The sequence below is a fragment of the Myxine glutinosa genome, chromosome 7, assembly GCF_964187855.1.
Source record: "Myxine glutinosa chromosome 7, kmMyxGlut1.1, whole genome shotgun sequence".
NCBI lineage: Eukaryota > Metazoa > Chordata > Myxini > Myxiniformes > Myxinidae > Myxine > Myxine glutinosa.
In genome coordinates, this window is record NC_136267.1 from 142,531,329 (window position 1) to 142,545,588 (window position 14,260).

At 34.5% G+C, this 14,260-nt stretch overlaps 1 long non-coding RNA gene across 1 annotated transcript; it reads right to left on the bottom strand.

Annotated features, from left to right (window-relative positions):
* Positions 1-13,107: 13,107 nt before the first annotated feature.
* LOC137430885 (uncharacterized) lies at positions 13,108-13,984 on the bottom strand. The gene is made up of 3 exons (XR_013623984.1): positions 13,667-13,984; positions 13,297-13,538; positions 13,108-13,144 (listed from the first exon to the last, which is right to left on the bottom strand). It is a non-coding gene; the product is annotated as an uncharacterized LOC137430885 (long non-coding RNA).
* Positions 13,985-14,260: the final 276 nt, after the last annotated feature.

Sequence of the window (14,260 nt, forward strand, 5' to 3'; positions counted from 1 at the left end):
AGGCTCAGGTCTATCATACCGGAAGAGGGAGTAACCAGGAAGAGATATTGAGGAATCAGAGACATCTTGAAGGAGGAAAGTCTCTGTTAAGCAGATCAAGTCTGGATTGTCAGAAACAACCTGTATGGAGAGATCAGTCAGGTTTGAGCGAAGGCCCCGGATGTTTGAGGTCCATACCGTTAAAGAAGAGAGAGGGGGAGCATCGGGTACAGGACAGGGGAGGGGAGGAGTAGGGTAAGATGAAGGATGAGAGGGGGAGGTAGGGAGAGCAGTTGATAGTGTGTCAGAGATTACAGAAGAGTTCCAAGAAAGGGAAGGATGAGGAGGATGAAAGGTTTGGTGGTGAAGGGATGAGGCAGAGTGAGGGGTTGTTTGAGGGGGGGCATGGGACAGTAGAAGGTTGGGGGGGGGTGGAGGCATGAGATAGAAGGGAGAGGAGGTGGGGAGGAGGCAACTTTGAGGAGGGGGGAGGAGGGAGAATTTGAGAGGAATGGTATGGGGGGAGATTTGAATGGGAGGAGTTGGGGGGGAGTTTTGAAGGGGAGGAGTGAGGCGGGAGTTTAGGAGGGGAGGGGCAAGGGGGGAGTTTAGGAGGGGAGGGGCAAGGGGGGAGTCTAGTCATGGAGGGGCAAGGGGGGAGTCTAGTAGTGGAGGGGCAAGGGGGGAGTTTAGGAGTGTAGGGGCAAGGGGGGGGGGATTTGGAGGGGAGGGGCAAGGGAGGAGTTTATGAGGGGAAGGGCAAGGGGGGAGTTCAGGAGTGGAGGGGCAAGGGGGGGGGATTTGGAGGGGAGGGGCAAGGGGGGACTTTAGGAGGGGAAGGGCAGGGGGGGAGTTCAGGAGTGGAGGGGCAAGGGGGGAGTTTAAGAGTGGAGGGGAAAGGGGGGAGTTTAGGAGTGTAGGTGCAAGGGGGGGGATTTGGAGGGGAGGGGCAAGAGGGGAGTTTAGAAAGTGGATGATTAATGAAAGACGAACATTGATAACAAATTGGGTTTGTTGTGATTTTCAAGTTAGCAATCCGATTCAGAACGATGGAGGAGGGATGGAATGAATGTGAATTTAGACCATGTAGTGAGGGAGACGTATAAGATATTGAATTTCTTTTTTTTTGACGTGGAATGAGTTGGAGAGGAAATTGAGAAAAGCCTTTTAAATAGGAAGAAAAACAGCGTGTTGTAATATACCACTGAATAAACCACTGAAGGGGAAAGGTTAAACATATTTGAAATAATATTTAAACAGAACCGTGAACAATCTTATATGCACAAAATACCAACGGGGGGAGGGCCGAGAGGGACCACCATGAGTCACGTGAACAGGGCAAAAGGTGGATGGCAAGGAGATAATGGGGGCGGGGCGAAAAGCACCGCGATACACCTGGACAGAAAGTACAGGATGAGACAACGGCACACGTGGAGAAAGGAAAAATAAATGTTTTTTTGGGGGGGGGGGGGGGGGGTGGGGTGGGGATTTATTAAAATTAAAATATAGAATTCTTCTGAATTAAAATATAGAAGATTAATATGAGTTTGTTTACAATTGTCAGAAAGCATTAAAACCTGAATGCTGTTTGTTTCTGTTAGACCATAAACATTAACTGATAAATTATTTATCTTTTCAAATTTAGGAATATCATTTAAAGCCATAGGAAACTTTATATCTTTCGTATTTAATGTATTCTCATATTTTTTATAATGAGATACTCTTTCATCATGAAAATGTGGAGGATGTAAGTGTGCTAGAATAGACCAGAGAAAACATTTATTGTCTTTATTTTTGATATTGATAACTGCTTTTCTATTTTTGATAACACTGGGTAAATCAATGTAGGAAGAAGCTTTTAGAGGATCTGATTTAAGAATATGAATGTCTATGTAAATAATTTTTCCTATATTGAATCCACTTCCTACGATTGAATTATCCACATCTTGCTCTTGTTTAATAAGTTCATCATAGACTCCTGATGTTTTAAAATCTTGATATGAAGATATAAAGTGTGGCTCAGTTCTCATGTATGGTGTATCTATAACTCCTTCGTCCTTTGTCATTTCTAATTTTACTCCCATATAAAATTTAAGTGGTTTCATTTCTTTTAGTGTTTTTTCAATCAACGTTTGAACAGCAGGTTTAACTATTTCTACAGCATCAACTATAGACTCTGGTTCAGGAGGTTTGAAGTTAAAGACTCTTATTTTAATATGTCCTTTGAATGCGCCATCAGAGTTTTTAGTTGTGATAAAATTTGATAAATGTAGAATTGTTTTAAGATGTATTTCGAAGCCTTTCTTGAGGATATTTTTATTACATGCAGAACAGTGTTTTGTTTCCTTCTGAATAGGAGATAGTCGGTGAAGTAGATTAAATGTGTGTTTGTTAGTTTTAAGGTGTCTTTTGTATTGTTTATATTCTTGTTCACAAACGTCGCAATACGTTGCTTTGATCATATTTATTTATATAGTAAAATTATACTTAAAACAAAGTGCCTTTTTTAGAGGCTTTTTTCAAAGATGAAACTGTGCTTAAAGTAAAACACCTTTGAGCTTTTCAACTCGTTTTATGTATATAACTTTACTTAAAGTAAAACACCTTTGAGCTTTTCAACTCGTTTTATGTATATAACTTTACTTAAAGTAAAACACCTTTGAGCTTTTCAACTCGTTTTATGTATATAACTTTACTTAAAGTAAAACACCTTTGAGCTTTTCAACTCGTTTTATGTATATAACTTTACTTAAAGTAAAACACCTTTGAGCTTTTCAACACGTTTTATCTATATAACTTTACTTAAAGTAAAGCGTCTATGTATTAGCCAGAAAGTTTAGATACTCTAGTTCATCAATTTCAATTTCACTATCTGAGTCATCAATAAAGCTACTCTCATAACTATCATTTGAACACAAACTATTAGTATCATAACTATCTTCAGATCCTAGACTCTCAGTATAATAACTCTCAGAGTATTGACTGTTAATATCACTCATTTACATACCATTAAACTTCCATCAATATCTATATATTTTCTTTCATTAGAACTAATAACCACAATATTTTTTACATTAAATGTTATTTTCAAATAATCTCTAATAATCAGAGTACGGAATGATAGTTCACCACTAATATTCATATTATTAATTTCACCCACATCTTTGGGTCTATTAAAGAATATACAAATGTTTCCTCTAGAATCGTTGATGGTCTTATCATTCATTTTCAAAGCTTCTTTATCAATGACCTTTTCAAGCTTTGAGTAAATTGTTAGTAGTAGTGGAGAAACTTTTGTCAAATTTACTTTAATAGAGTTATTAATTAACATAGCTTGTCCCGTAAATTTAATAAAAGGACACATGTTATTCTCCATTATGGGTTTAATCAAAAAATTTCCATATTTATCTTTGTTCAATTTAACATCTTTGACATATTTTTCTATATCTTCCACCGAAGTAGAGATTGATTGAAATTTGTCTTTTGTGTTTTACTTTAAGCACAGTTTCATCTTTAAAAAAGCCTCTAAAAAAGGCACTTTGTTTTAAGTATAATTTTACTTTATAAATATGATAAATTCTGAAGGATATTTAGAATTTCCAGACTCTCCATATGATAAATTAGAAATCTGCCACCATTGTGGTAGAATAGGGCTTAATAATGAGAGTTCATATAAACAATGTATTTTCTGTGATTTAATTTTAATTAATGATAATAAAAAATATAGAAAAATATATAACTCTTTTAAATTAGAACCAAAAATGAATTACTTTACAAGATTAATAAGAGAGATGAATGTTAAGTATTATGGTGATAATACACCATTTCTTACAAGGGAAGAGACTATTTGTATTGAGGAAATGTATAAGGGTTTAATGATATTTATTATTCAAAATAATTTTAATGGAAATGTTAATACAAGATACTATATAAACAAAATAATGGATTATTTTGAAATTAAACTTGAACTCAGGATAAAATATAGAGTTTCTCAAAAAACTCAAAAAAAGTTAGATGACTTGTTTTCCAAATATATAAATGAATGATTTTTTACCCGTTTGGGAAAATAAGATAAAATTTAATAATCATAAAAATCTTCCAAATTCATTGAGATGTCTAATAGTCGGTTCAAGCGGATGTGGAAAAACCTGTTTACTTTTAAAGATGCTCCTTAGTCCTAATTTTTTAGATTATGATAATTTAATAATTTTTACAAAGTCAAGTTTTCAACCCGAGTATCAACTACTCTCACAGGGTTTTAATGCGGGTCTTAAAAAGGAAGACATTATCGGTTTATTTAAACTTCAAAACAAACTAAATGATTATAATATTGATGATATAATACAATTATTTTGTGATACACAGAAATCAAAATCAAAACCAAAACCCATAACTTGTATTCTCAGTGATAATACGGATGATATACCTTCACCTCAAGATTTAGATAAATCAAAAAAGAACCTCGTTATCTTTGATGATTGTGTTAATGAGAGAAACCAAACAGTAATGGATAGCTACTATACAAGAGGGAGACATTCTTCTTGTAATTGTATTTATCTTAGTCAGTCATATTTTCAACTCCCTCGGCGCTCAATAAGAAACAATGCTAATACTTTTATTTCATTTAAGTTAAATTCAATAGATACAAATATTTTTTGGAGAGATAATTGTTCTACATTATGTAGTAAGAAGGAATTTGAAAATAATATGAAACACACGATTGGAAAATATAAATATATTGTTGTGAAACAAGATGAGATACTAAATGATATTTTTCAAAAAATAAATACAGAAAATGAATACCGAAGAAAGAGTAAGAAAGTTTAAAGAACATCAAGAGTTGGTTTCAAAAGTTGTAAAGCAACAGGAAGACATAAAGAAGAAAAGGAGACAGAAACTAACTGGTGAAGAAGCCTTTGAAAGAAAACAAGAGAAATTTTTAAAACCACTTTAAAAAACTCAACAAACGATTTCATCTACAGTTCCCACGGTAGAATTTACTCCGAAAAAATTTCAAATGCTTAAAGATTTTAGTCAAATGACAGAGCAAGAACTTGGAGAATTAGAATATGATGATGAAGGATTATTTCGGCATCTTGAGAAGGTAAATAAACTTTCCAATTATATTGTAGAAGCTCTTCAAAACAATGAATATTTGAAGGGTTCAAAAACCAGAGCAGGTCTCATTCCAACAGAAGAACCAGCACAGTTCCATCTTGTGAAAGAAAAGTTATTGATATTTAATGATAAATTGGTGTTCTTAAGTTCTGACCAACCAAATGTTGAATTAACCCCAAGATTAATGTTTCTTCTAACAAAAGATGGACATGCTAATTCACCTTATTTTGATGAACCGCTTGATATGGAAAAAGAGGAAGATAGAGAGTATATTGAGTTGCTAAACGCACTTGATTATGGAGTTTCTGTTGCTGGTAAAAGTAAGAAGAATGAGAAGGAGAAACATATTATTGATGCTTTAAGTAAGCTTGGTTCGGGTGTTAGTTTTCTTCCAAATGACCCATCACAATTAGTTAATAGGTTATTATTGTTGTTAGGTAGTAAGAAGGCTGGAAACAACAATTGTTTTAATGAAGCATCCGCCATTTTAGATCAGTTGATGAATATGAAAATAATTAATAAATGTCAATACAAAGATATTTTATTAGATATTAAATAAGATGAGAAGCACAATTCTTAGTTTTAATTTCACAACGAGTGATTACACAGCTTCATTCCCTTACCCACTACAACTTGACCCCACAAAAGAATATGAGGCTTCTTTGTTGTCAATGGAGACTTACAATACCCTTTTTAATATCACAGAGAAAAACAACAAGTTTAGTTATAATCCAGGAAGTGGATATAAAACTATAACCGTTTCACCCGGTGCTTACGAGATTTCTCAAATATCTTCAGAAGTCTCTCGCCTTATGAAAGAAAAAGGTGATGAACCAAAAAATATTGTAATAGATATTCAAAAACACACTTCAAAATCAACTATTAAACTTAAAAATAATTATAAAGTTGATTTCACGATTGAAAATTCGTTCAGAGAGCTATTGGGTTTCTCTTCGAAAAAGATTGAAACTAACGGGACGTCTTACAGTGATAATGTCATTCAAATATCCTCCAGTATAAATTCAGTATTAATTCATTGTGATTTGATTGATGGTGCTTATAACGATGGAATAAGAACAAATACAATATTTTCATTCAGTGCATACTCAACCCCGATTGGTTATAAATTTAATATGGAACCAAAAAATCTTGTCTATTTACCTGTGTCAGGAAAAACCATATACAGAGTAAAAATTTTAGGATAACCGACCAAGATAATCGTATGATATCCTTTAATGATGAAATTATATCCATCAGAATTCACCTACATGAAGTTTTTCAATAAATAAATAATGGTTATTGTGAGAAAACACGAGTTGGGAAAATATAAAATAATTACAGGGGATGGGATGTTCCTTTCACCATACTATAAGGGTGAAGGTATGTTTCTTGGTAGAGGATACTATAAACCAAAGAGACAACGGGGTGTGGGACATCAATTTAGAAATAAAGGAGATGGGATAATTGATACTCTAATGGGTATTGGTTCAACCATCCTTAAACATAAAGACCTAATTGGTTCAACTGCTTCAGCCGTGGGCTCAGTTGCGGGTGCTATAAAGAGTATAAAAGATGCTCAAAAGGAGTCTCATAAATTACAAGCAATCAAAGAAATTAAAAAAGGTAAAACTCAACTATCTTCACAAGAATGACAAAAAATCATTAAAATACTTGGGTCAGGGTTTCAACGATTTTAATGCTATATAAATACAAGTATGGAAGCGATTGATAGTATCTATGATTTGGATGATACGATTATCATTTCAAACTCTACTAAAAAGGAAGACTATTTTAAGGTAAATGCTATAACAGGAACAGACTGGAATTCAAACGGAACAAAAAGTTTTGAAATAAATAATCAACAAACTTACTTGAATATAGCTGATAGTTTCTTGCTGTGTAAATTTAAATTCACTAAGGCTGCGAATAATACTAATGCTACACTCGTAAATGATTTCTTCTGGAAAATGTTTGATAGTGTCCGCCTGTATATTGGAACACAAGAGGTTGAAGCGGTTGATTATGTCTCTGCTATATCTGAAATGATGAAATTTACACTATATTCGTTTCGTGATAGAATGGGTAAGGGAGCTGTTGAAGGTTTTATTCCTGATATGTCAACGGGAACAAATGCTGACCCTGGTTATAGTCAAAGGAAGTCAATGTATAATGATGATACAAAAGCAGAGAATAGTTTTACCGTAGCAGTACCTCTGAAAGGTATATTTGGATTTTGTGATTATGATAAAGTTTTGTATGGTCTTAAAATTAGATTTCAACTACAAAGGAATGATAATGTAAATAGATTGCTTTTTGGGGCTGAAAATGCTTTTGGCGACAATAATAAATTTGTTATTAATGATTTGTGTTGGTATATTAGTGAATATACTCCTAATCTTAAAATGGAAGAGATGTTAAATAGAAGACTTAACTCAAAGAAACCGCTAAATGTATCATCTATCTATAATTCCAGTAATCTCTGTGTGTCTGTCTGTCTGTATGTATGTATGCGACCGCTGTTTCTCGACAACTACCGGTCCGATATACTTGAAACTTGCCAGGTATATTGCTGGGGACCCGAGGATGTGCCTTTTCAAGGTTTGAAATTAATCGGACAAGTGGTTCCCAAGGTATGGTCACCGTACTCGCAAGCCGTTCGCTTTGGCTTTGCGAATGGACCAAACCATTTCATGTAAATAGAGGGGGGGGGGGGGGGGGGTTCTGTGGTCGTTGCGAATGGACCAAACCATTTGATGTAAATAGAGGGGGGGGGGGGGTTCTGTGGTCGTTACTGCCACGTGGTTTCAAAGTTTTTTTTTGTTGTTGTTGTTTGCACGCATGTTTTTTTGCACGCACGTATGGGCAAGCACGTACGGGCGTGCCCGTACGTGCGGGCACGCCCTAGTACCTTAAAAGAAGATGTCAACACGTTAAACTGGAACACACTACCTACACTTGGAATTTGGGTGTTCTTGAAGGAAAGCCACAATACCTATGGCTCATTTTTAAGAAACCAGATGGAGAGGAGGGTACTGATAAGAATAATGCGCTGAGTGATAATGCTAAGGTGAAACAACTTCGGGTTTCTCTTGATGGAACATTTTATCCGCGAGATAGATTGGAAATTGATTGGGAAAAAAATGATTATGCGGAAGCCTACAAGTCTTACCAAAAGGTGTGTGAAAGCAACGGTAATAATGAACCTATTTTGGATATGGTTGCGTTTCAAAAACTTTATACCATCTACGCAATTGACCTGAGTTCTCAAAAGGAAACTATAAAGTCTAATAGAGTGGATACTTCTCTATACATTGAAAGAGGAGAGAATGAAGAAGTTGATGCTTATTGTTTGCTTTTGGAGGAAACAGAATTACAGATTAATACAGATAATGGTGTTATGATTAATATCACATAGGTTTTTTCTCATAAATAAATGAGTAGGAAAGAACTGGTATATGTTAATCAAATCAATCTTAATAAATTAACATCTTGTATTCAAAATCAAAAGCCTTGTATTATTAACGTTAATACAATTCAAAGAAAAGGAGCAGTAAGAATTGATGTTTTACTCACAAGAGAGCAGGTAAAAACACTAAATGATGCTGGTTCACTTAAAATTAAAATGACAAAACCTATGTTAAAGAAATATTCAATACAAGAGGGAGGATTTCTCCCGTTTCTAATTCCTTTATTTGCTGGTTTAAGTGTGGCGGGAGCATTGACTGGTGGTATTTCAGCAGCGGTAAAAACTGCTAACGAAAGGAAGGCACAACTAAAAGCTCAAAAAGAATTGGAAAGACATAACAAGGAGTTGGAGAAACAAATTAGTGGAAGTGGTGTAATTGTGGATTTTGCTCAAAAACTTGAAAGTCTACCTGATAAAGCTGGATTGTTAGTTGGAGATATGCTTTCCTCTATCGCTGAAGCGGGTGTTAAACTAACTAAAAGGGGTAATGGGTTATATCTTTCTCATAAATAAATGGATAAATGGTTTAAACAATTTGGAAAGAATACAACGTCAAATATAGAACTTACTAAATATTGTATAAAACTAAAAATTGATAATGTGGTTATTTGTATGAGAGATGAATTAAAAAAGTTGTCCAAGAATACAATGAATATTATTATGAATTTAGACACACAGAATGGTTCTCATTGGGTTTGTATTCATAATAGTCAGGATAAATATTATTTTCATAGTTATGGTATGCCACCGCCTGTTGAAGTAATACAATTCTTACAGAATGGTGTTTATCAAACATTTCAAGTTCAAGAAATTAATTCTAAATGTTGTGGTCAATTATGTTTATATGTATTATTTCAACTCAACAATAATGAAAATTTTTATGATATCATTTTAAATCTAATATAAATGACATGTTGGAAAAGATGGTTCTATCTTTGGAAAATCCTCTCAGGATATTGATTTATCAAATTATTATACAAAGGCACAGGCTGAACGACAAAAATATAGTATAAGTAAAAATATTAATATGAAGAATACTTATAAATTAATCAATTATCCAAACCCGACAGATGCGAATGACTTAATTAGATTTAGTGATTTATCACAATATATATTTTTAAAGAAAACAGCACGTTTTGTTAAACAAGTAAAATTTACAACCACAACACCCGGTTATACTGACCATACACCTTTCCTCATTCAATTTAACTATCTGCTTACAATTGAATTTTATAAAGAAGGACATATAGTTCATATGCGAATCAATAAATGGGGGTATGATATGCCTGATTTAGGGTATAATTGGTATTTTTCAATAAACTTAGAAGACCTACATGATTTGAATCAGTCTCATAAAGAAGAATATTATCCGCTTGGTGAGGATAAGGATTTATGTGGAAGTACAATTAGTAAACAACAAATACATGGTTTTAAGGAAAGAAAAATATATGATAGTATAGCGATGGTTAACATGACAAAGAAGGAAGGTAATGAGATAAGGATAGAAAGCCGAGGAATACAAACCGATTTGGTAGTGGGAAGATGGGGTGGTATTACCTGTTATAATATTAATCTCACATATATTTCTGATACATAAATGGCAGGAAAAAGACTACAAGAGAATTATAATTTTTGTATTCAGGGATACCTACAAGAAAAGGGTGCTCGGTATTACATACCTTATGATTTGGAGCATATACATGGAAATTTTGTCATTAAAAAGTGGCCTTATACTGATATTGCTAAACCCACAAATAGAGACTTGTTTAAAATATTAAATAAAAATGAACTCTCAAAGTTATGAAATATAAAACTCTTTTAGAAATCGTCAACAAATCTTATTGGTATCCTATTATGAGAAAAATAATTATAGATACAAGAATATCTCAAAATCCAGATGAGTATATGTATAATATTCTTTGGGGCTCAAGCTCAAGGGTAGCAAGGGATGAGGAAGGAGTTGAAGAAGAGAAGGAGGAAAGAGAGAAGGAGGAGAAGGAGGAAAGGGAGAAGGAGGAGAGGGAGAAAAAGGAGAAGGAGGAGAAGGATGAAAGGGAGAAAAAGGAGAAGGAGGAGAGGGAGGAAAGGGAGAAAAAGGAGGAGGAGAGGGAGGAAAGAGAGAGGGGGGAAAAATATAAAAATATGACCATTCCTGAGATTAATGAAAGATTGAAGTTATTACGACAAATAAATCAATCTCAACGCACCGAAGAGGAAAATAAAGAACTAATGACTTATGAAGATATTGGTTTTTAAATTTGCTATAATAAATTCAGAGAGCAGATATACAACATATAGTTGATGATGTTGGTGTTATTGACTTTAGTTAGTTTTATTTGTAAATAAATGGAGGAGAGAGTGAAGGCATTCCTAAGGATTCTTTATGTTTTAAAAATCAAGATAGAAATGTATATGTTGAAAACCCAAAAGGCTTTGGCACTATGTAGGACTTTTTCTCATAAATAAATATGAGTTATTGTCTCAAATGTAAAAAGAAAACTAAATCTAAAAATATCTCCTTTGTTAAAGCTAAAAATAATAGAGTTTATCAAAAAGGAATATGTCAAGTGTATGGCTCTAAAAAGTGCCAATTCATCTCTCCTAAAAGTGGAGGAGACATACAAAAGTTTTTGTCAGGAAGTAAATTTACAACAACTGGAATTCCAGGGGAACTACATCTACCTGGATATTCTTTCTGTGGTCCTGGAACAAACCTGGATAAAAGATTAGATGAGGCTGACAATCCTAAACCTTGGTCTAAACCTACAAATAGGGTTGACGAAGTGTGTATGAAGCATGATATTGCTTATGGGAAAACCACTACGTTGACTGAAAAACATAAAGCCGACAGAGAAATGTTGTATAATTTGTCTTTGATACAAAATCCAACGTTGAGAGAGAAGGTTGATAGGTTTATTGTGAGAAATTTGATAAATGCTATATTGAAACTTGGCCTTGGTTATTCACCCTCAAAAAACTATTAGGCTCTAATGATGTCATCAAGACTGAGGAGCTTTTGGCTGATGAATTACATAAACCTATAATCACAAAGTTTAAAAGAAGGAAAGTTTATTCTAAATACACCGACCACATATGGTCCGCTGATTTAATCGAACTAAAAAATGATAAGGGATACAAGTATGCTTTAACCGTTATTGATTTGAGGAGTAGATTTGCTTGGGTTGTTCCTTTGAAAAACAAGAGAGGTTGTACTCTGATGTTAGCCTTCCAACAGATATTTAATAAAAGTAAAAGAAAACCAAAGAAACTGTGGACCGATGAGGGAACAGAGTTCTATAACAAAATATTTATGAAATTTCTTAAGGGGGAGGGTATTAAATTATACAGCACCTTTAATGAAGGAAAAGCAGTTGTTATTGAGCGTTTTAATCGTACTTTAAAAGAGAAATTATATAAAAAATTCACACAACTCGGTTCCCAAAAATGGGTGTATTTTATTCAGGATATTGTAGATAATTACAAAAATACAGTTCATTCATCAACAAAATCAAAACCATCAGAAACATTTACAAAATTAGAATATGAAAAGGAGATTAATTTGAGAAAGCCCAAGTTCAAAGTTGGTGATATTGTAAGAATATACAGATGGAAAAGTCATTTTGAGAAAGGTTATACAAAGAGATGGACTAATGAATTATTCAAAATCGTTGAAGTAATGGATACTATGCCTTGGACTTACAAATTATATGATATGAATTGGGAAGAAATCTTGGGTTCATTTTACTCACAAGAATTACAAAAAACAAAACTGATAATTCATTAAACAACAACCATCCATACTTTCATCCACCCAGATTAGCTAATTTAATTAGTAGTAATAAAAAAAATTAAATAAATAAATAAAAATCATAAGCCACACCCACACAGACCCCGCCCACACAGACCACACCCACACAGACCCCGCCCACACAGACCACACCCACACAGACCCCGCCCACACAGACCACACCCACACAGACCACACCCACACAGACCACACCCACACAGACCACACCCATCATCCCCCACCCCTGTGCGCCCCCACCCTTGATCCCCCCTCATCCCACCCCCACCTTTCCCACACACACAAGGGGAGGGGAGGGGTGGGATGAGGGGGGATCAAGGGTGGGGGCGCACCTTCCCATCTTTTTTCCCTTTATTCTCTTTTTGTAATTAAGAATTAAATAATTCTGGACAAAGGGAATAAAATCAAAATTATGAAATAACATTAAAAACATAAAAATTATAATAAAACATTTTTCACGAGGTATACATTCAGTTTCTTCCATAAATTCAGTTTCTTCCAAGGTATAATATCCTCTTGTCTCCCATGTTGGCTTCACCAATTTATTTTGTGTCTGCAAGGCACAAAAGGGATTTTAAATTAAATTCACCAAACACAGTATTTGCCTGCCGTGTCATCCCAAAACCACATGAGGGCAGTCTAGGACCATAAATGAGAAACTCCATTTTTCCAAACAACTCACATGAGCAGGAAATTGGTTGACACTCCTCCGGTCGTCGAAGTTGTGAAATCCCTGGGTTTCATCAAACTTCATGTTGCTTGGTTGGTTTTTCATGCTGGAATAAAACAAACAGTTAGTTAAAGGAAATAACACACAGCTCACTTTACCACACAGCACCTTTAACACACAGTTATTCAACCACCAACTTTGATAAAAAGGAGAAAATTAATGGATTGAAGTTTGTGAATAATTAATTATATCTCTTACCTCTCGCATAGAATTTCAAACAAGGTGTTTAATTCGTTGTCAGTCATTGGTTCTGTTGTTGAGACAACCTTGGAGAATATTAACGGGTGAGAGAGGCTTTCTAAACACTCAACCATCTCATTATGAAGACCCCTCCGAACTTCAGTGAATTCTGTAAGAGTTTCATTCAAATTCACCCTTTGTTGGTGAAAATCAATGACTTCATTTTCAACATCAATCACCACCTTTGATTTCTTTTGTGTCTGCAAGGCACAAAAGGGATTTTAAATTAAATTCACCAAACACAGTATTTGCCTGCCATGCCATCCCAAAACACATGAGGGCAGTCTAGGACCATAAATGAGAAACTCCATTTTTCCAAACAACTCACATGAGCAGGAAATTGGTTGACACTCCTCCGGTCGTCGAAGTTGTGAAATCCCTGGGTTTAATCAAACTTCATGTTGCTTGGTTGGTTTTTCATGCTGGAATAAAACAAACAGTTAGTTAAAGGAAATAACACACAGCTCACTTTACCACACAGCACCTTTAACACACAGTTATTCAACCACCAACTTTGATAAAAAGGAGAAAATTAATGGATTGAAGTTTGTGAATAATTAATTATATCTCTTACCTCTCGCATAGAATTTCAAACAAGGTGTTTAATTCGTTGTCAGTCATTGGTTCTGTTGTTGAGACAACCTTGGAGAATATTAACGGGTGAGAGAGGCGTTCTAAACACTCAACCATCTCATTATGAAGACCCCTCCGAACTTCAGTGAATTCTGTAAGAGTTTCATTCAAATTCTCCCTTTGTTGGTGAAAATCAATGACTTCATTTTCAACATCAATCACCAGGTTTGATGAAGATAAACTGCAAAAGAGAAAAAACAATAATTATTGAGAGGCTGTTAATGATGTTCCATATAAGACAATGAATAAATTAATCGTGAGAACAAAAAAACGTACCTGTCTTCTGATA